The sequence below is a fragment of the Drosophila miranda genome, assembly GCF_003369915.1.
Source record: "Drosophila miranda strain MSH22 chromosome Y unlocalized genomic scaffold, D.miranda_PacBio2.1 Contig_Y2_pilon, whole genome shotgun sequence".
NCBI classification, from domain to species: Eukaryota; Metazoa; Arthropoda; class Insecta; order Diptera; family Drosophilidae; genus Drosophila; species Drosophila miranda.
The window spans coordinates 5,298,846-5,322,292 of record NW_022881614.1 but is presented as its reverse complement, the minus strand read 5'-3'; the positions used below and the strand labels follow the sequence as shown (position 1 = coordinate 5,322,292).

The window sequence follows — 23,447 nt, the reverse complement described above, 5'->3', positions numbered from 1 at the left end:
GAGAGAGCCGATAGGTATCAGGGCTGGAGAAGAAAGAGACAGCGGCATATATAGTGGATCCTGGGAAGCAGTGGCAGAGTTGCGTGGGAGAAAAGGAAACGGGGCGAGGAAGAAAAAAAAGAGAGTTTCCGGTGGAGAATAGTGGAGGCCGCACGTGCCCTAAAAGAAAAAAAGGAAACAAAATTGGTGATCGTGGAGACGACGATCCCACCAAGACATCAGCGGCAGGCATCAACATCAGCAGAAGCGGCGGACATCGGCAGCAGCATCCCGGTACTGGCCAGGCCGGGAAACTGATGCGAGAACCGTCAGCGGAGCACTGGCACCAAGGGACCGTCAGCGGAGCACCGACTGGAGACACGTTTCTGTCCCCACACACCAGCCCCCCCTCCCCCCCCTCCAGATTAGCTGGTTTCCTGTCTGGCTCATTACTACCCATCCTTTGTTGCTGCTTCCTCCAGTTTGCTCTGCTCTGCGCTTTCCTTTTCTGAATGGTCACGTTTATTAATCGGCTTAGCTCTTGGTTTCGTTTGTTTTTTAAATACGCGGCCCTTAACTACCGGGCACGTAGCCCTCCCATTGTTTGGATAATTTTAAGGGCAACTGCGTGGACAGACGCAGACGCCGATCCATAAGCAGTCGATCAGTTAATGTTTAGTTGTTCCTTCATTATTATTCGCATAACTACAAGTAATATTCGTATTTGTATAACTAGCACTAATCAAGTCTAAAAAAAGCAAGCAGATACATATGTGGATCGTACAGCAACTGGCTTCTGTACGATACGAAATTAGTCAATTAAATCACAGATGTATTATTTTGCGCACACTCCTCCACATCCACGCCGGGCGTCCGGTCGGGCGGCTCGGCATTTAGCACCAGGTTCTCGATCGAGCGGAACGAGGCGTCCTCCAGGTGCGTGGACATGGCCGCAGGCGGACGTGGCAAGGTGTTGGCAATGCCACTTAGTCCCCCGCCTTCGCCCTGACGTGGCAGCGGCGGCTGGCGATGTCGCACTGAGGAGCGCAAAATCGTAACCACATCCTCGGCGGTATATGGACGCAGCTCCAACGTGGCCATGGCCGATGTGGACACTGTCTCCGATCCTGGGCGATGCAGCTTCCGGCCCAGGGACTGCGAACGTTGTGCATAGCTAGCATGGCTGGGACGTTGCCCAATCTCAATCGATTCGGGACTGCTGGTGCTGCCGCTGCCGCTGCCAGCTGGCGATAGCTCTGCCTCTGCATGGGAGCTGCTTCCCGCCGGATTGGTTAGAATGGTCAGATAGTCGGGCGGTGCCACCGGCGATCCGGACTCCGCATCGATGCTGAGCACGGGTCGCGTGCGGCTCGAAGAATCTCCGAGTACTCTGTGGATGGAATGGAACGGGGGATAGTCTCGTTATAACCTATGCTCATCTGGGAGTGATCTGCACTCTGTACCTGCGCACGCTGCGTCGAATACTCTGCCGCAAAAGTTTGGCCAAACGAGCTCCGGTCGCTGTGGTGTAGGATGGCGGCGGCGTGTACTTGGGCGGAGCATCGTTCTGGGCGTCAACCTGCCCATTGTCCTGCTGCTGGCCGGAAGCATTACGACGGCCCTGGGATGTGGCCTGCCGGGCCGATGGACGTCGCGGCTCGTCTCCCTCCTCCGGCGGTCGGTACAACAGTTGAATGCGCTGCAAAAGTGCCAGATAAAACGGAGATTGAAGTAAGATTCCCAAAGAATCAGCGGGCGAGGGCTTACCTCCAGAATGTCGGGAGGTCCGTGGGTCAAATACCGATAGATCTGGATGATGGCCGTAACGGGAATGACCAAAACAATGCCAATTTGGATGAGGCTGCCCGTCTTCCGCAGCCAGTAGCTAAAGTACGACTTGCCGCGCCAATAGTAGAACTGATTCGACAACGATGCCTTGTAGTCGACCACCGATAGCGTGATCAGGCCAATGGGCAGCAGGACATTCCAGGAGAGGGCCAGGAAGGCGGACATGGAGCCGCACATGCGCAGATCATTCACCAAGTCATCGCCATTGTAGGGACGTCCGCGTATCAAGAACACACCAAATATCTGCGCCGTCCAGATGATGGGTATAAACCAGGAGCCGCCCAGCAAAAAGTCCACGTAGTACAGTATCGAAATTCCCACTTCGGTGGCAAAGGGAATGCTCAGCAGCAGCCCGGTGACGCAGCTCAGCAGCACGGAGCTGGTCGAGTTGCCGAGGGCACTCGAGATGGGCTTCCACATCACACACAACTGCGCCAAGCCGAAGCAGGCGAACAGAGCGAACGCTACGGCAGCCCAAACCCAAGAGATGCTCTCGCTGGCCAGCGATAGAACGGCCGGAAAGAGTTCGGTGATGAAGCGCAGCGCCTGGAAGCCGCTCTCAATATGGATCATGGTGCGATTCCGACGATACGTCTCCCCAATGAACGACGAATAGTGCGGCACCAGGGCCCGTGGATACGACAGCAGCTGGGGATTGGTGTTCGATTGCAGCGAATACACGGACGTATAGCTGTCGGCGTTTTCTGAAGCGAAGCAATCAAGTATCAATTAGTCTTTTATTCCCTTCGATATTCTACTCACCAAAGGATCCTGGCACATAGATGTAGCCGTGCTGCCAGAGAATCTGGGCACAGCACAGGGCCAGCAGGGCCATCAGACCCAAACCCAGAAAGGTGAGCAGCACCAGGACAATGGCATCGCGTCGCAGAGTCGCCTTCGAGGCACTGGCATGGGTGCGACTGGTTATGGCTATCACCGAGGCACCCAGCAGGCCCCACGTGAGGAAGGTCTCCTGTGTGGCCGCCGTCCAGCTGTTGGAGTTCACCAGAAACTCATCAAAATCGCTGGCAGCGAAAATGTTCTGAGGAAATCAAACAGAAATGGATTTAAGATGGGTTCAGGGAGGAGGATTTGTCAGGGGCGACGACCTACCTGGAGCTTTGTGGGATCCACAGCATAGAGAAACTTCACTGTCACCACCGTGAGGGCCACCAGGGGCAAGGTGTTGATGAGATATGCAAACTTTCCCAGAGATTTCAGTCCTTTGCAGAGTATGAGGAAGACGCTCGCCCAGATGAGGGCCAGGTAGAACGCCAGCTGCTGGAGGAAGAGGCAGTTAGTCGGTTAGATCGGAGGGGAAGTGGCAGCATAGTGTGGGAGAGTGGGTGGTGAAGGGACCGAGGGCGGATCACCTACCCGATCATTGACATGGAAGCGCACTCCACTCGCATCCGGATGCTTGGCCAGATGCCGCCGCTGTAGGACCACAATATTGAAGTACTCGGCCACCGTTTGGGTGAGATTCCCGGTGGAGTTGGCCGTGTGATTCCAAAAGGGAAAGGCTACCTCCTGCCAGGGGTAGCCGATGCGTTGGGCTGTGGGAAAGACGTCCCGCAGATAGACCAGAATCCAGGCAATCGACACCGTCGAGTAGATGGCCAGGAAGCACTGGACCATGACCAAAGCAATGCCCACGCCGGAGCAGATCGGACTGATCTTCCACATGGATACAGGGCCGGCACGGATCTTGTCCCCCAGGCACATCTGCAGCCAGAAGATCGGTATGCCAAAGATAATGGAGAGCATCAGGAACTGGAGCAAGAAGTTTCCGCCATAGTTCATGGTGAGCACGGCAAAGCGGCACAAATTGAACACTCCGAGGGTGCAGGCCATCAGGGCCAGAGCGCGACTGGCGGCATGCGGCCACTGGCTGTTGAAGCCGCACTTTTCTCTGAGCGGCAGATACAGCTGCTCCAAGGGGGTGGTGCTGCTGGCACTGCACATGGTGGTGCTCTGCGCCTGCAGCTCCACCTGATCCTCCTGGTCGTGGGTGCTCACCGAGCTGCTGCTGCTATCCGAGACCAGGGACAAGGGGCTGGGCATTCGGGAGGAGCGGGCCGAGCTCAGCTCCGAGCAGGTGGTCATCATTTGATGCGTCGGCGTCTCCGGCTCCGGCAAATACACCCTCGTTGGGGCACTCTGTGGCCGGCTCTGGCCCGCAGCTATGCTGCCACGAGACGGAGTGGGAGGTCCCTCCAGGAGGCGACCATATTGCCGGGGTCGCTCCTCGCTCGAGGCACGCGCCGCCGTCCGCTGTTCGTTCTGCAGGAGATTATCAAAGATGTGAGCATCGGTGAGCATCTCCGAGCCATACTGTTGTGGTTCCTGTTGGTTGTGGCGCAGCGCCTCAGGGCAATCGCCCTGCGAGAAACAACGTCGCATATCCGCCTCCCGCCTGGGCTGCAAATCCACTAGCAATGTGGGCAAGTCATCCTCTTCCCCAGTGTGGCTTTGGTCTCATCTGGTTCTGAGTGGTGCTGCTGCTCCATGGCGCGTCGCAAGGACTGACGACGCCAGACATCGGCAACTGGCTCGTCAGGCGACGCTTCCAGGGAGGCTGCAGGAAAAGGGTTATGTAATTTATTGATTTCTATTGATTCTTTCGTTGTGGGGCTTACCCGCTTGGCTTGTGCTGGGCCTCAGGGTGCAGCTAAAGGTCTTCCGTATTTGATGCTCCCGCTGGAAGTTTCCGTCGCCCATAAGGCCACTGGACGTGGCATCATCATCCAGGGCAGATTTTTTGTGTGCCTTTCGTTTCCTACTCAGCGACAGGGTGCGCTTTCTTGGCTCTCGCTTGAGGCTTGAGTGACCATCAGTGATGACCAAAGAGTCCTCTCGACTCAGGGCATTGTCCATTTCCTCCAGATAGTTGTCCAGATCCATGAGATAGTCTTCCACCTTGTCATCGTCGCTGGCACTGTTCAGCGATGGGCAGTTGGTGCGAGAGGAGCTGCCATTCAGCTGCGAGGCACCGTGCACGTCCAGTATGGCGTCCAGTTCATTCAGCACACAGAGCTCGGCCTCGTTCGTCTCGGCCTGATCTCGCTTGATGGGCGTATTCAGGGGCGGCGGCTGAGGAAGTCCGATGATCAAATAGAGATGCGCTCGATGAGGGTTATGCTGTCGATTAAACGGCATACTAAAGGTAGGGAGGGTAGAGAAGGGGTCAAAGTCATCTGAGTTCCCCAAGAGCGACGGAATATAGCCTGACTATTTGTCGGTAGTCGGTTAACCAGTTAGTTAAAATTCACATTCTTTTCTTTTTGATTTCTTTTGTAGAGTTCCTTTTGAACATTAAATCAAGTGTACCTAAAACATCTTTGCGAATGTGTTCGTAAAGCAGATAGGAGAGTAGGAAAGATCCCACGACATTCCGGCGAGCTAGTTAGAGCATAGATAGAGGTACACGTTCCGAAATCCTGCTATACTATTGGTGTCTGACCGTCAAAAAAAAGTATGTACAACCTCCATCCGTACATACAATCTCACACCTCTACGAATATGAATTTCTGGCACATTACATAGATAGGCGCCCAACGTGGGGCCAGAGTACGAGTTACTACTGGTTAAAACCCCAAAAACTTTGCTCGTTGCAATTTTAAATTCCACATTAAAATTAATACTTCCCGTCCAACTACTGTAACGGAGGATATTGATGTAATTTTGGGTTTAAGATTCTGAGTTTCGGAATACCTAACCAAATAGAATCCTCCAGGTAGCAAGGGATGGAACTGATATTTTTTTTGTTACCAGAATTAATTTGCGAATATACGACAGCTATTCACAAAGGCGGATAGGTCGGCCAAATTATAATAGGATAACCCCAAAAGAGTTTATGAAGGAAGAGTATCGATGGCTTTCGGAAGTCTAATTATACCCGATACTCAAAATGAGTATTGGGGTATATTAGATTTGTGGTAAAAGTGGATGTGTGTAACGTCCAGAAGGAATCGTTTCCGACCCCATAAAGTATATATATTCTTGATCAGCATCAATAGCCGAGTCGATTGAGCCATGTCTGTCTGTCCGTCTGTCCGTCCCCTTCAGCGCCTAGTGCTCAAAGACTATAAGAGCTAGAGCAACGATGTTTTGGATCCAGACCTCTGTGATATGTCACTGCTACAAAAATATTTCAAAACTTCGCCCACTTCCGCCCCCACAAAGGACGAAAATCTGTGGCATCCACATTTTTAAAGATACAATAAAACCAAAAACGCAGAATCGTAGAGGATGACTATATATTCTAGAGTGTAAAATCTCAACCAGATCGTATAATTATTATAGCCAGAATCAAGAAAACAATTTCATTCTTTCTCGCTCTGTCTCTCTCTAACACACAGGTTTCATGGTCGGCTTTGCCAATTGCAAAATATGAGTTCAAGGATCTCAGAACCTATAAGAGCCAGAGCAACCATATTTGGTATCCACACTCCTGTGATATCGGACCTTGACCGTTTTGTGTCCAAATTTCGCCACACGCCCTTCCGCCCCCGCAAAGGACGAAAATCTGGGGCATCCACAAATCTCAGAGACTATTAAGGCTAGAGTAAACAAATTTGGTATCCGCACTTCTGTTAGATCTCACTATAAAACGTATATCTCAGAATTTCGCCCCACCCCCTTTCGCCACCACAAAGGACGAAAATCTGTTGCATCCACGTAGAATCATAGATAATGACCATATCTATCAGACTGCTGAATCTGGATCAGATCGGATCATTTTTATACCCAAAAGGAACAAATCAATTTGCATTGACTACGCAGCGCCCGACGTCACGCTCAGACTGATTTTCTGTCTCTCTCGCACGCACTCTTTGTCGTGTCGTTTAATATTAGCGGCGTCTGCCGCAGGAGAGCCATACTGACTAAGTATCGGGTATAACTGTAGAGTTGCGGTGTCCGCAGCAACTCACAACGTTCCCCCTCGTTTTCTAGATATAGATTTGGAAATTAGCCATTGCCAAGGTTACTGACCACATAAACATACCATAGACCAATTTAGATTTCATTGAGGTTATATTCCGGCGACAAGAGAAAGCGTATATCGGACGGAGTCAAGCTCGAAAAGGACAAATATTGGGTATTTAGGAAAATTTTGTAGAATTTATTGAAGCTTTGGTCCTATAATTAGGGATTTCCACGTTTAGTGATCAGAACTCGTATTACTGGGTTACCTTAACATGTCACCAGTACAACGTACCCCAGGGGGCAAGGCGTCGGGTGACTTGGACGCCCAGATCTGTGGTATATGTCAAGAAGCCATAAGAAGAAGTCAACTAATATGTACTGCGTCTTGTGGGCACCGGTATCATGATACTTGCATGAAAGAATTCGTGAAAAATAACAGAAATTGCCCCGTATGTAGGGCGGAGTTGAATCCGGAGGAACTTTCGTTTGATGAGAATACTCTGGCAGCCGAATTACCACCCGACATGGGTTCGGGTATAGTGCCGTTAGAAGGGGGATCCAACCCGGAGTCAAACGCTTCAGAGAGAGGACATCAAAAGTCAAGAGGGGCTAGGCCTAAACAGGGACGGGGAACTACATCGCGCAGAGGGATGCATCGTAGGTTGTAGTCTCAACAATTTCGGGATAATTCTTTGGGCAGTATCAGCCATAGGTCGGGCGAAGGAGATATGCCGGAAAGAACCCTTGAGGTTATACAAGCCCTGATAAAAGGTGAGCAGAAAGATATGATGGTGGAGCTAAGTTCATTCGTTAAGAATTTGATCGAAGAAAATCTACGCGGACAATTAGGTAGCACGCCTGTGCAACCGACAAGGCAAAATCACGAGCCTAATAAAACAGGAAACTCGTTGTCTTCAGAAAATGGAAGGGAAAGGGGATTACCACATCCAAATGTCTCTAACAGGGCAATAGCTCCTGGGAAGGCCGCTAATATCTTAGCCAGTTGGCGACTAAAGTTTGACGGATCCAAAGACGCTATGCACGTCGACGAATTCCTGTACAGGGTTCGTTCACTTACATCCTCCACTTTAAATAACGATTACGAATTACTCTGTGACAATATGCATCTGCTTTTCTCGTCTAAAGCCAGCGATTGGTTTTGGAACTTGCATAGAAAGAACCCACAGTTTTCTTGGCAAACTTTTTCTGCCTCGTTTAGACAACGGTTCGATGATGCTAAAGATGATTTCGACTTGTGGGAGTTGATTAGAAAACGCCGTCAGAGAGAGGGTGAATCGTTTGACGATTACCAGACGGCCGTCGAAGAATTAGTGTCCAGGCTCTCACACGAGGTTAGCGAAAATAAGTTAGTAGACATTTTAAAACGTAACGCAAAAACGGCCCTCAGATATGAACTCTTGCATCTCAAAATCAGCGATCGAACTGGCCTGAGAGAAGAAGTTCGCAAGCATGAAAACTTCTGTAAAGACAACCATAACCCTTTTCCACGAGGTAAATTCAGCAAACCGAATGTAGCAGAAATACTTACGGACAATGAAGATATGGAGGAAGAAGACGTTTCGCAGATTTATCGTAAGAAACTGGTATGCTGGAACTGCGACCAGGAAGGGCATCGTTTTGATGATTGTTTAGGAGAAAGGCGAATTTTCTGCTATGGGTGTGGTGCTAAGGATATTTATAAACCTCGATGCGTCAAATGTAACCCAGCGAAAAACTTGAAACGGGATGTACCGACCGGAGCCCAGTCAGTACATCCGACCAAGAACAGCAACTAAACGAAAGTAAACCAACTACCTTAAGAGGGCTTTCCGAAGGGATAGTTGACGTAAAACCGGATATGATACTACACCAAATTTGTACAGGTATAGATGTAGCGACTCAAACGATGGAGAGCAAGGAGTTAGATTCAGAAAATGTGAATACGTGGTTTAAATTGATAGTTAATCCCAAACGATCGACGGTCCGGAGACGAGCGTTCTGGAAAAAGGTCCAATCTGTTCGAAAACGTTAAGTCTCAGCAGTTATTCTGAGTTCAGATAACCGATTGTACACGGAGGTAATGATCGAAGGGCAAACTTATAAGGCTTTGCTGGATTCAGGAGCAACCATTAGTTGTTTGGGTGGGAGAGCAGCAACCTTTTTAGCACATCACCCACAATCTCAGAAGTGTTTGGGAACCATACGCACTGCCAGCAACGAAGCTTGTACCGTAGTGTCCAAATTGGTGGTTCCGATTGAATTCCGTAAAATAGTTAAGGAAGTAGAGTTCTTTATCATACCAGATTTAAAGCAAGATGTTTATTTAGGAGTTGACTTTTGGAAAGATTTCGGTCTTCTATCCCAATTATTGACCCGAGAAGCAACTGTGAGCTGTTTGGAGAATAGAGACGACACGATTATGAAGGAAACGCCTAAAATGCATTCCCTAAATGAAGAACAAAGGAACCAATTAGAGGCGGTAATAAGAACCTTCCCGTCATATGAATGCGACTGACTAGGTCGTACACACCTAATACAACATTCTATGGTAATCAATGCCGAAGTACCCGTCAAACAACGACACTGGCCCATTTCCGCCGCGAAAGAGAAAGTGATGTTCGAAGAAGTAGAGAAGATGATTAAGCTGGGCGTGATAGAACCTTCAAGTAGTCCATGGAGTAGCAATTGCGTCCTAGTAAAGAAAGGGAACAAGAATAGGTTATGCCTTGATTCTCGAGAGATCAAGAAATATACCCGAAAAGATGCATACCCCCTTCCCCATATAGATGGGATACTCAGTCGATTGCCACCTGCCAAATACATAACGGGACTCGATATGAAGCATGCTTATTGGCAAATTCCCCTAGAGGAGTCTTCACGCCAATACGCCGCGTTTACCATACCTAACCGACCGCTGTATCAATACAAAGTTATGCCTTTTGGTCTAACCAATGCCTCACAAACCCTCTGTCGTTTAATGGATAAGGTAATACCTGCTAACTTGCGTACGAGAGTGTTTGTTTACTTCGATGACTTACTAATTTTATCAGACGATTCCGAATCCCATTTAATGTTACTGAGAGAAGTTGCAGTACACTTACGAAAGACTAATCTTACGATAAACATTGCCAAGTCGCACTTTTGCATGCGTGAGATTAAGTATCTGGGGTTCATCATTGGATACGGACAGGTAAAGACGGATCCGAGTAAAATTGAAGCTATTAAAGAATTCCCCGTTCCCAAGACGGTGAAACAATTGCGACGATTCCTTGGTCTTTCTGGGTGGTACCGTCGTTTCGTCGACAATTATGCAACGGTAAGTTGCGCCCTAACAGAACTATTAAAGAAACCGAAAGCGTATGCGTGGAACCCTTTGGCCAATCAGGCATTTGAAAAACTTAAACAGTGCTTGACGTCAGCTCCCATTTTGTCTACTCCTGATTTCTCAAAACCCTTTTTGCTGTTATGTGATGCTAGTACTGTAGGAATTGGTTGTGTGTTAGCTCAGAAAAACGAAGAAGGAGAAGAATTACCCGTAGCATTCATGTCCGAGAAGCTATCTAAAGCTCAGAAAAACTACTCAGTCACGGAATTAGAATGTTTAGCGGTGATAAAGGGAATTAAAAAGTTTCGTGCTTATGTAGAAGGTCAGGCATTCGAGGTGATAACCGATCATGCCTCATTACAATGGCTTAGGCGTCAGAAGGAGTTGTCTGGTAGATTAGCTCGATGGGCCATAGAACTACAGGGATTCTCTTTTGAGATAACGCACCGGAAGGGCTCACTAAACGTGGTAGCGGATGCCCTATCGCGTAAAGAGGAAATTACTGTTTCTGAAATGGAAGAGCAGGGTCCGATAGTTGATCTATCTGCCGCAGAATTTAAATCACCAGAATATATGACCTTAATTGATAATATTCGCGCTAAGCAAGACAAATTACCAGACTTGAAGATTCTCAATGATTTTGTCTACAAAAGAACCGAACCTGATCAGGGAAATAATGGTGTAGATAATCTATCTTGGAAATTATGGATTCCTAGGGAACTCACCCAAGGTGTAATCTCGCGGGCCCATGATCCGCCCAATGCCGCTCACAGTGGAGTAGGGAAAACCATCGAAAAGATTAAAAGATATTTGTTTTGGCCAAAAATTAACAAGCAAATACGTGAGTATGTAACTCATTGTGAAGTGTGTCGTCACACCAAACACCCGAACACCGTGTTGAAACCACCCATGGGAAAACCAATGGTGTCTGATCGTCCGTTTCAAAAGCTTTATATGGATTTGCTGGGTCCACATCCCCGATCCAAGAAAGGGCATATTGGTTTACTTATTATCGTAGATCACTTCACAAAATTTCATTTCCTATGCCCCCTTAGGGTGTTTACTTCCAATCGGGTGTGCGATTACCTCGAAAATTCTTTGTTCTGTACATTTGGAGTCCCCGAGGTGATATTAACAGATAACGGATCTCAATTCGTTTCTGGAGCCTTTCAGGCTTTTCTAACCCGCTTTGGGATACAACATATTCGTACGGCGATATATTCACCACAGGCGAATGCCAGTGAGAGACTCAATAGATCGGTGTTAGCAGCTATAAGAGCTTACATAAGCCGGGATCATTCCACTTGGGATACCAAATTACCGGAAATCAGTGCTGCTCTCAGATCCAACATTCACCAAAGCACCGGGTACTCGCCCTATTTCCTAACCTTTGGACAAAATATGATTCTGAATGGCAAAGACTATGAGTTGCTTCGCCGCTTAAGACTCTTATCGGAGGATAGCCGCATTAGTTATCCGGAAGCACTACAAATTATTCGCGAATTGGCAAAGAAAAAGGTGAAATAGTCACATGAACAAAATGCTAGGCGATATAATCAACGCTGTCGGAAAGTAGAGTTTAAGGTTGGAGAGCCAGTACTTGCCCGCAATTTCTGCCAAAGCAATGCTATTAAAAAGTTCAATGCAAAGTTAGCGCCGGTTTTTATTTCAGCCGTGGTATCTAGACGAGTTGGCTCATCCTAATATCAACTGAAGAACGAACAGGGTAAAAACTTAGGAATGTTTCACCTCAAAGACATACAAGTGAAACACTAGGCAACTGTCCTTTTTCCGTTTAGGCTTCGCCAGTTAAAACTAGCGCTTCCTCAACTGTGGTGTAGTGGCCAGTTTTGACTCTAAAACTCCAGAGAACAGCTTGGGAAGTACGGCCCTCGCGTTTAACATTAACTCTTCTCTTTACAAAAACAAGATAAGAGATCAATTACAAGAGAGCAGTAGTTAAAGCTTCCATTGAAGAGCTTAATGTCTAATTTAGAGAAGCAGCGTGGATCTGTGGGAGTTATGTTTTAAAGCTTTACTAGAAATCATACGATTACTCCGTTAGTCGTGGAAGCTATGTGTAAGCTTTGCTTAGCATCGTACGATTACTCCGTTATCTAGGGAAGCAAGGTGTAAGCTTTGTCTAAAATCGTACGATTACCCCGTTGGTTGTGGAAGGTAAAGTTCCGATCGTAAGGGCTATTGCAAGTAATAGAACTTCTGGCTAGATCATTGCTATAGTGAAGCTGTGCGAATTCGGATGTGTCTTTTTATACAAATATATATATATCCAAGTGAATTTGAAAACGTTGTGCAATCAAACACGTGCCAAGTAAATTGAAGTTCTGGTGGACTGCATTATTCCTTTTGGATTAAGAAAAATAAAAGGTATTTGGACCTTACAATAGTGACACAGCTTTAACAGTCTCGTATCATAGGGCTGGAAATCTTACTACGTTCGACACTGGGAAGGACTTCGGATTTCCCAGGAACCAGCATCTACATAAACCAACGATAACTACAACCAAATAAACCAGAAAGAGCCGTCCGAAGATATACTAGAGTGAAACCCGAAGTTATGTGGATGCATATGTGAGCTGAAGTACATTTTGGAGTAAGACGAGAAGAATGGTTTTCTTGCGAGTTCGGAAACACTAATATGCCGCACTCGTCACCCTTCGCTTATGAATTAAGCGCGCGGCTAAGGCTTTCGCATGTAGTTCTTCGCAGTGTGTGGAGTGGTTCTCAAACTGTGAAAATAAAACATTATTCTGCGGCGATCCACACTGCCGTTCAATAGTCGTCGTATGAAAATGTACCAAAGTATTAGTTTTGAGTCTCGTCATGAGATTTTCCATTTATTAAAGATTAGGTTACGCACCAACTATTTTTGTATTGTATAGATTAAAAAAAAAAAAAAAAAAAACCAATAATGTATATAATTACCCATAATTAGAAATTAGCGCAAATGAAAACCACATTTTTTTAAGATCAGCCGTTGAGAGGCAAATCGTTGTCGTACGGGTATGAAAATGGAAAGAAAGTCGGTGTTTCATCCGAATTAGAAGTGAAGACCTGTATATTCATAATTTTTCTCCCTTCCTCAGAATATGTTCCTACGTCGCCCCTTGAGCTCAACGGACACGCTGGATAATTCGTATAAAGTATGAGTGAGTTACGAACTTCCTTAAACGGAATTCTCGAGTATTTTCGAAATATATATCTGTCTTATAAAACTTCTATTCCGGTATATAAAACAACCATATCCGTGCCATAATTTAAAGCGGATCGGCTACTAATTTTTCTTTCACGTTTGCCTTCTAGTTATATAATTATCATATTTTTCTCTTCTTTCCAATTTAATTTCTACATATTCTCTACACATAAGTCCTATATACATATACACATATAACTAGGTATAACTTGCTACTATTTCCTTTGTTCGGGCCAGCCGCTGAAGAATAACCGTAACTTTAACATTATTATTGTATGAGCAGAGAGAGCCGCCTGCAGAGCTGCTGCGCTCTCCCGCTAAAGGGGCTCTCTGCCGCCGCCACTTCGGCAACTACTTTGATCTGCTGCCGCCACTTCGGCAATCACTTTGATCTAACGCCGTCGTCTATAGTTTAGTTCTATGCTAACCCCTCTGCGCATTGGTTGCATATCGATCTCGTATAAAGTTTATCTGGCAATAGCAAGCAATCGGCTTCCGCTAAGCCACCAAGATTAAATACGAATTATAAAGTTTAACCCGAAATCTCTTTTCATTTTTGAAACGCATAGGTGCCAAAAAAGCTTGGCATCTCAAACATTGGTGACCCCGACGTGATATAAAACCATTGCTTAATCGCGTTCCGTTAAAACACTTATTACTTATACAATATTTTGTTGTTGGGTAGTTTAACTACCAACAAATACATTTGGGTGCACGTTGAAAAACAGTTTAAAGTGCAAATTCAGTGAGAGTGCGGCTGGAATATTTATAGACAAATTCCGGTACTTTAAGCGTCGAATCTCTCATTCTCTGCGCAGCTGCAGCCGCGGTTCTTGACTTTTCGTGTCTTGCATTCTCGCTCTCGCGTCTATACATCGTCGCTTAAGCGGTATTTCATTTTCCGTTGTTGTGTCGAATTGCACAACGGTTAACATGGACAACGATCCGAATACAGGCGCGGGCGGAAATATTGTGGTGGCTGATTCCAGACTGAGTCTGTATAAGCGTAAAAGTCAGTCATTATATGATCGATTGCACAGGCTTGACGAATCCTTCGCGGGGAATAAAATCGATAAGCTGACCGCCGCGGAAGTCGAGGTGCGCCTTGATATGTTGGCAGAAATTCGAGAGGAATTTAATAAGGCCCATAATGAGTTGGAGGCTCTCGATCAAAACGAGATTGGGAGTGAGCTGCGCGAAATCTTCGATACTCTTTTCATATCGTTGAAAGCTGAGTTGCTGGCTGCTGTTGAAGTAAGCCAGTCACACGACGCCTCCCATTCTACGACTCTGCCAAGCCTTTCCGGACATAGTACCATCATCATGGCTCACCAGCAGCGACTTCCTGAGCTGAAGGTGCCTAAATTTTCTGGTGGATACGTCGAGTTCTCGGATTTTACGGCAATGTTCAAATCGGTGATTGAAGCGGATGCGGATCTCAGTGACATCGAGAAATTCCAGCACCTTCGCTCTTGCCTCGCTGATGCGGCTTTGGATTCGGTTCGATCGTTAGAGCTCTCCAGTGCCAATTATCGTGCGGCTCTGGATATACTTAATAAACGCTTTAATAACAAAAGACTTGTTTTCCAGGCACACATCAAGAAGATTCTTGGGCTAAAGAGGGTAGACTCGCCTTCTGCTAAAAGGCTTCGGGAGTTTTCGGATGCAGTCACATGCGAGCGTTGCAGACATTGGGAACTGCTGAGGAGATTTTAGGATTCATGGTCATCAACATGCTGCTGCAGAAGTTGGATTCGAAGACGCAAACCAAATGGGAGGAGCACACATCGTCGGATGCTATACCTACCGCAGAGGAATTCTTCGAATTCTTGCAGCAACGCTGCCAGAAAATGGAGCGGTTGGAATATGCTACAGCGACACACGCTAGTAGCGATCAGGTGGGAAAAAACCATTCCTATACGCAGGTTAAGAAAACGTTTGTAGCTTCCAACTCTTCCGCCGACCCGTCTGTATGCGTCTTTTGCCACTCAGCGGGCCATGGAATATACTCGTGCAAGATATTCGGAAATCTCTCACCGTTGCTGCGCCACAAAGAAGTGAAGAAGCTTTCCCTATGCTTCAATTGCCTAAAGCCGGGGCACCGGACCCGCGCATGCAATAGTGGAAAATGTCGAGTATGCGGCGGTAGGCATCATAGTTTGTTGCACTTCGATAGTATACAGCCCACAACACAAGGCTGCCCAGGTATTACTCCTCCCGATCTGGCCGTTCAACCGGACACTCTTTCCGTTGCTCAAAATTCTGCTAGCAGCTCGTCTCTACCTTCGTCTACCTCTCTTGCTGCCCAAGGTCTTCACTCTGATGTCGTGCTTCTGGCTACAGCCGTGGTTCTCGTAAAGAATCGGTCTGGCGTTTTAGTTCCTTGTCGTGCCATCTTAGATTCAGGATCGCAGCTGCATCTCGTCACATCCAGGTTCGCCCAGCAGCTTCAGCTTAGGAGAACTCAATCGTCTGCACTTGTGTCTGGGCTGGGCGATACCAGCGTTTCTACTGAGGGATCCACCATAAGCATTTGTATGCATTCTCGCACCTCTGCTTACACAACTACACTTACTGCTCTCATCGCCCCCACGATTACCGATTCTCAACCAAGTATGACAGTAAATGTATCCGATTGGCGTATTCCATCTAACATTCAGCTCGCTGATTCTGCATTTTTCAATCCTCAACGGGTTGATCTTCTCATTGGTGCGAGCGTTTTTTATGATCTCCTCTGCGTAGGGCAAATCAAACTCACCGATGGACTGCCTCTTCTGCAGAAGACCCGGCTTGGGTGGATCGTATCTGGCGGTGGACAGAAGGTATCAAGCTCTGCGTTTTTGGCTACGCACAATTGTCCAGATTCGATAGCTGAGATGGAAGCAAGGTTGGATAAAACTCTTCGTATGTTTTGGGAAGTCGAGAATTGTGTGGAGGCTGGGTTGAATACCAAAGAAGAAGACAACCTTTCACGGTTGCCATCCGGGGAGGATGCAGTTCGTCTGCCGCTAAATAACAATACTGATCGTTTAGGAGAATCTTATGCTCAGGCTTATCGACGGTTCATCAGTCTGGAGCGACAACTGGAGCGTAATCCTACACTCAAGGAGCGGTATTCCGCCTTTATGAGGGAGTACATTGATTTGCATCATATGCACCAAGTCAGTCAACCCTGATTCCCGTAGTCTCTGCAAATATTTCTTGCCTCATCACTGTGTCCTAAAGGAGGACAGTACAACGACAAAACTCCGTGTCGTTTTCGACGGATCCGCAGCTACATCAACTGGATATTCTCTAAATAATGTGATGATGACAGGCCCTGTTATTCAGCCTGCATTGTTTAACATATTGATTCGCTTTCGAACATATCCAGTCGCTCTCACTGGGGACATTTGTAAAATGTACCGCTGCGTACGAGTGTCTCCACCCGACAATTTGTATCAGTGAATCCTATGGCGAGATTCCATCGAGTCCGAGGTTCAAGTCTACACATTAGACACCGTCACATACGGGACGAGGGCTGCATCATTTTTAGCGGTCCGCGCAATGCACCAGCTGGCCATCGACGAGGGTGAGTCCTACCCTCTTGGCTCAGCTGCTCTGCGGCAGGAGTTTTACGTGGATGACCTTATTTCGGGCGGTAATTCAGTCGCACAGGTCATGGACAAGATGCACCAAACATCAGCTTTACTGTCCCGTGGGAATTTTAGACTTAGGAAATGGTGCTCCAGTCACCAGGAAGTACTTGAGGGAACCCCTGAAGATGACATAGAGAAGTTCCTAAAGTTTAATGATGGAAGCGACATTGCCAAAACTCTCGGCTTAGCGTGGGACCCTGCTTCGGATCAGCTGCTTTTTGCCTTGTCCGCACTGGACACAAACTCAAAGCCATCAAAGCGGTCGGTTTTATCTACGATTGCGCGGTTCTACGACCCTCTTGGATTGATAAATCCAGTCATTGTCAGGTGCAAAATCTTCCTTCAGCAGCTTTGGAGAGAAAATTTGGATTGGGATGAAAGCCTACCCTCAGCGTTGCATTCAACGTGGATGGACATAAAGGAGATTCGGCGCAATGGTCAAGTCATGAAATCCAGTTCTATTAGTTCGCTCAACCCGTTCATCGATCATTCTGGACTACTTAGAGTTGGAGGTCGTCTTGGCAACTCATCGCAAGGATTTGACGCTCAGCACCCGCTCATTCTGCCAAAGGGACATTCCATTACCTTTGCGCTGATAAGATATTATCATGAAAGAAACCTCCATGCCGGACCTCGCGCCTTGCTATCCAAAATTCGGCTGGAATATTGGCCCATTGGAGGTGTTAAGGCAGTGTCAAGGGTCGTCAGCAGATGTGTGAGATGCTTCAGGACTAGGCCGCGCATGGTCGAACACATCATGTGAGACCTACCTAAGGAACGTTTGGAAGGATCTCGAGCTTTTGAAGTCACTGGAGTAGATTACTGTGGACCTTTTTTCTACCGATCAGAAATCCGCACGAGGCCTCCGATCAAGTGCTACATTAGCGTATTCATTTGTTTCACTTCTAAGGCTATACACATGGAGCTCGTAAAGGATTTGACCACCGAATCGTTTCTAGGCGCACTAAAGCGTTTTACTTCCACTCGAGGAAGGCCAAGTCAAATTTGGTCGGACAATGCGACAAACTTCGTTGGGGCCAAGAACGAGCTTCTGGAGCTAAAGAAGCTTTGTCTGAGCGAACAGCATATGAAGGAGGTCCACGAATCCTGGTTGGCTGACTCGATCGACTGGCGAGTCCCACCTCGCTCTCCGCATTTTGGCGGGTTGTGGGAAGCGGCCGTGAAGACCGCAAAATATCACCTGTACCGCTCAGTTGGACCATCTGTGCTTAGCTTCGACGAGCTGCGCACTCTGATCTGTCAGATCACTGCAATTGTTAACTCTCGCCCTTTGCTCTCGCTTTCAGAAAATCCTGATGATTTAGACGTTTTGACTCCTGCTCATCTGCTTTTAGGCGGCCCCCATGAGCAAATCCTCGAGCCTGACCTAACGGAGCTGAACTACAATCGTCTGGATGGCTGGCAGCGGTTCACCCAACTACAGCAAATATTTTGGAGCCGTTGGCGCGAAGAGTATCTCACTCTTTTGCAAGAGCGCGCGAAGTGGCGTACCCCCGCGCAAAACATCTGCAAGAACGACCTCGTTCTGGTGAAGGACGAAAATCTTTCTCCAATGCGTTGGCCACTGGCTAGAGTGGTCGATGTCGTTTTGGGCAAGGACGGAGTGTGTCGCGTCGCTGACCTGAAGACATCCTCAGGAAACATCAGGAGGGCCGTCACTCGGCTATGTTTGCTGCCCCTTAAGGAATCTGTTGAGAGACTAGCTCCCAACGGGGGGTGTATGTTCGGGCCAGCCGCTGAAGAATAACCGTAACTTTAACATTATTATTGTATGAGCAGAGAGAGCCGCCTATGTTGTAAAACGTTGACGTTCTGCAGAGCTGCTGCGCTCTCCCGCTAAAGGGGCTCTCTGCCGCCGCCACTTCGGCAACTACTTTGATCTGCTGCCGCCACTTCGGCAATCACTTTGATCTAACGCCGTCGTCTATAGTTTAGTTCTATGCTAACCCCTCTGCGCATTGGTTGCATATCGATCTCGCATAAAGTTTATCTGGCAATAGCAAGCAATCGGCTTCCGCTAAGCCACCAAGATTAAATACGAATTATAAAGTTTAACCCGAAATCTCTTTTCATTTTTGAAACACATAGGTGCCAAAAAAGCTTGGCATCTCAAACATCCTCCTTCTTTATTTAATTACTTTATGCTAAGTTTATACTTATCTGGAAAACCATGAAGTCCAATTCCTTAAATTTTGAATTATTAAATAATAATTAGTAGATAATAATGGAACATTAAACCTTTCGTGTTTGTCATGAGTAGAGCCTGAGGAAGTCCGATGATCAAATAGAGATGCGCTCGATGGGGGTTATGCTGTCGATTAAACGGCATACTAAAGGTAGGGAGGGTAGAGAAGGGGTCAAAGTCATCTGAGTTCCCCAAGAGCGACGGAATATAGCCTGACTATTTGTCGGTAGTCGGTTAACCAGTTAGTTAAAATTCACATTCTTTTCTTTTTGATTTCTTTTGTAGAGTTCCTTTTGAACATTAAATCAAGTGTACCTAAAACATCTTTGCGAATGTGTTCGTATAGCAGATAGGAGAGTAGGAAAGATCCCACGACATTCCGGCGAGCTAGTTAGAGCATAGCTAGAGGTACACGTTCCGAAATCCTGCTATACTATTGGTGTCTGACCGACAAAAAAAAGTATGTACAACCTCCATCCGTACATACAATCTCACACCTCTACGAATATGAATTTCTGCCACATTACAGGCACACACAAAGAAAATCAGTTAAACTGTGTATGGGAGTAGTGTGGTGCCATGGCGGTATGCAGCTGTCTCCGGCTAATAGAATAAGCGGCATCCATATATTAATTGTTGACTCGAGAGGTCAAATTATTTAGCGAACAGATGCCATTGATCGCAGATTCACACACACTTTCCACTACACCACTACCTTCTCTCTCTCTCTCTCTCTCTCCACCTCTCTGTATAAAGCCCGGTACGGGTCTCTGGGGAGACGTACCGTTAAATTTCGCCGCTGCTCTCGTTTTTTCGCATCAAATGTCCGAGAAATAAAGGTAAACAAGACAATTAGAGCTGCCGTTTGAAAATGCAGTTTTGCAATTGGCAACTCTGTCCGCACGGCGAACATTTATTCTCCGAATGATCAAGGTATATCGAACAGAAGGTAAGGAATTATCAAATAAGCACCTATGTCAATTGCATCCGTCTGGATAGGTGAAGACGAACGAATGGGGTGGCAAAGAAACTATGGTAACCGGGCACAGGTAGAGCCTTACCGCATTGTTGAATATACCTTGCTAATGACCTTCGGTGGGGGTTAAAAAATGGCAACACCCAGCTGCCAAACGGCAAAGCGGGCGGCTGGCTAACAACTTGTTTTCTTTTCGTTGCAGTTTTAATGCAATTTACAATGAAATTGACATTCACCAAACAAATAAAACAAAACTAGTTAATGCTGGGGCACACGGGGCACACGACGCACACGTAGCAGCTTCAATCCAATGATCGCGACCGATGCTCGCAAGTGTGGTTTCCTTGCCACATCGGTATTGGTATTGGTTGCTACGGTGTGTGTGTGTGTGTGTGTAACTGGGGTTGCAACGCAGCACCGAATGGTACCGTTTTCGATGTGAGCCTCCAGTCAGTCCCTATAGCTATTATTATGGTTACAAAAAGAAAATCAAAGTGCAGCACGTTTTTTCCTGTGCTTCAGCGCTATTTCCTCTTTGACGCCACAGAGAGGGATAGAAAGAGAGAGAGAGAGAGAGACAGAACTGACAGCTGCCAGGTTTTTCTTTCCACCGAAGCCTGCCCGGGGGCTTGACTAGTACTGGAACTGGCACTGGCACTGATGTGGGGGGATATACAGGGGGAAAGGAGTCTCATGTATGAGTAATGCAACAACCAGTACGAATACTTTGCAAACTGCAGCAGAACGTTCAATTAAGTTCAATATTTGAGGAAAGCATTGGGTTAATTGCAAAACAAACGATCGTGCAAATGTATACAGAAAAGGCAGCAGATTCTGTACGAATAAGCAATTTGGATAGCGGGAATTTCGCTATTTATTTGTTTATCTGCTCATTTGGCATGCCGCAGAACATGTACGGAACGTGAAAGGGAGCCCTGCCCTGCCCTGCTTTTGTTTTTTCTACGTTGTGGAAATCGCTTTTACAAAACAAACACACACACAGAAAGAAACATACGCACAGACACATTATCCGCTACTTATGAATAACTGTTTTTCAGCGAAATACAAAAAAATGAAAGAAATGCTGAGTGCTGCTGGATTTGCCATTGCGGTTTGAATGGGGAATACCTTAAGTGGGATTGGTCATTCCCCAAGCGATCCAAAAACAAATAAAAGAACCACACAGCTGTTTTCCCAAAAGAGTGACCCGAAAAACGGAATGGAACCACCGCGTATGCGCAGCACGCCCCGAGCCTAAAAACATCCCTGTAGAACCAAAGGGGTCAATTGACCCCTCTCGAACTAGTTCTGCGCTGTTTACCGCGCAACTAGCTACGCAACTAGTTACGCGGGAAGCGAACGCGGACCAGGTCTTCGTCGACTACAATGTACTAGTTTTGCAACTAGTTACGCGGGAAGCTAACGCGGACCAGGTCTTCGTCGACTACAATGTACTAGTTCTGCAACTAGTTACGCGGGAAGCGAACGCGGACCAGGCCTGCGTCGACTACAATGTACTTGTTCTTCAACTAGTTACGCGGGAAGCGAACGCGGACCAGTCGAAGAAGAACCGAAAAACGAAGCCGCCTTCGGTTTGTTTTTGAAGGCGGCAAATAACCGCAATTCCGTGGAGTTACAGTGCCCACTCAGCTAGTTTTTACCGAGCCACGACATGCAATAAGCACCGAAATGGTAAGTTAATCGTGATATTTTACTGTAGTTGCGCTCGTGGAATGAAAGAGACAAGAATTTACACAAACAAAATGCATTTGTTTTCCTCGTTTGCTTTATGCGTTGATTTTGTTCACTTCTGTACAACATCTAATCGCTGGAAGAGTCTTTTGTGTAAACATTTATTAAAAAAGTGGAAAAGAATTAATAAATAAATCAAATTAATATAAACAGGTACGTGCAAATATATATTATATATTTCAAATAAAATGATGAGCAAAAGGCATTTGCGTAGACTCCGTAAGAGTGAAAGGGAAGCTAACATTGCAAAGTTAGCGTTGTGCAGGAAAGATAACAGATAACAGCAATGAAATCGATTCTCCAGCCAGCTGGCGTTTTGAGCGGCTTAAACTTTATTTTGAGTGAGGAAATTGTTATAGCCTATAAGGGAAGAAGTCCCTTAGGACCCACAAAGAATTTTTTGCAGCTTTGCTAGGTAAAATACCATTTACACTTCTAGAGATTTAAAAATTTTTCATATAAATTCAAACAAATATTAATTACAGAATGTATTACGCCTGGCGATGAGCCCCCCGAAAACACTGTGCGGAAGGCAATGCAATGGATGAAGAAAAGGGTGTTTAAGAAGAAGTGTCTTGCCAAAAACCAGGAGTAGGCTAAGCATCATATAATTAAAAATTATTCGTTATAATGAAAGACATTGTGTTTTTATTTTTGTATTATTCCAGACTGCCAGATTGACTACTACCAATAGTCAGTTCGGAACTAGTTACTGGTAACTAGGTCAGAGCTAGCTACAGGTAATCGAAGGGTAGTCGAGTGGGGAACTAGTTGCTGGCTTTCTACTGGTAACTAGTTCGGGTAATCGAAGGGTAATCGAGCGGGACATGCATGTGTTAAATTCTCCGCTGAAATACATTGCGGGTAATCGATCTGGAACCAGGGAGGTGAGAATTGTAGCTGGTGCGGCACCAGTGCGGAACTAGTTGCCTGGTACTAGAGGGATACGTGTCGTGCTCTCGCTCTCACTCTACCTCATCTCTCCTTTGGTTACTATGTAGGTGTATATGTGTGCGTGTGCTGCTTTTGTTTCTCGCATTTCCATTTCCAAGCGCACGAGCAAAAAACAGAAAGAAGATTCCAAACTTACGAAACAAATCAAAAGGGAGGTGTGGGGCAACTTGCCACACAATCGCAGGTCTAGCTCGAATTCTCTCTCTCTCTCTCGCCCACACTTAGTACGATCAGTTAGCATAATGCACCAGTCACACTCACGCTAGCACACACTATTCCTTAGATGTATTTTTATATGAAGAATACTCACACACACGTGAACGCGATTGGTTATTTTGATATTTTGTATCTTGTTTTCCTCTGAATTCATCAGAAAAATTAATAACTAGCTATTCTCTTCGAGTTGGTTTTCGTTTCCAGAGCTGATTGCGTTACCGTCCCGGCCAAGGCGACATTCGAGTTAATACTCAACAATGTTCTCTGCGAACGCTGCGACCCGCACCACACAACTTCAAGCGCATAAAAAGTTAATAAAATAAAATAAAAACCACACAAAAATTAAAAACGCTGCCGCTCCACACCAGTGTGACCGTGGATTGATTTATCGTTAAAATATACCGTCCGAC

The 23,447-nt window shown here is 46.5% G+C and overlaps 1 pseudogene; it reads right to left on the bottom strand.

Annotated features, from left to right (window-relative positions):
- Window positions 1-647: 647 nt before the first annotated feature.
- On the bottom strand, window positions 648-23,412 carry LOC117192884 (annotated as a pseudogene).
- Between the last annotated feature and the right edge of the window lie 35 nt (window positions 23,413-23,447).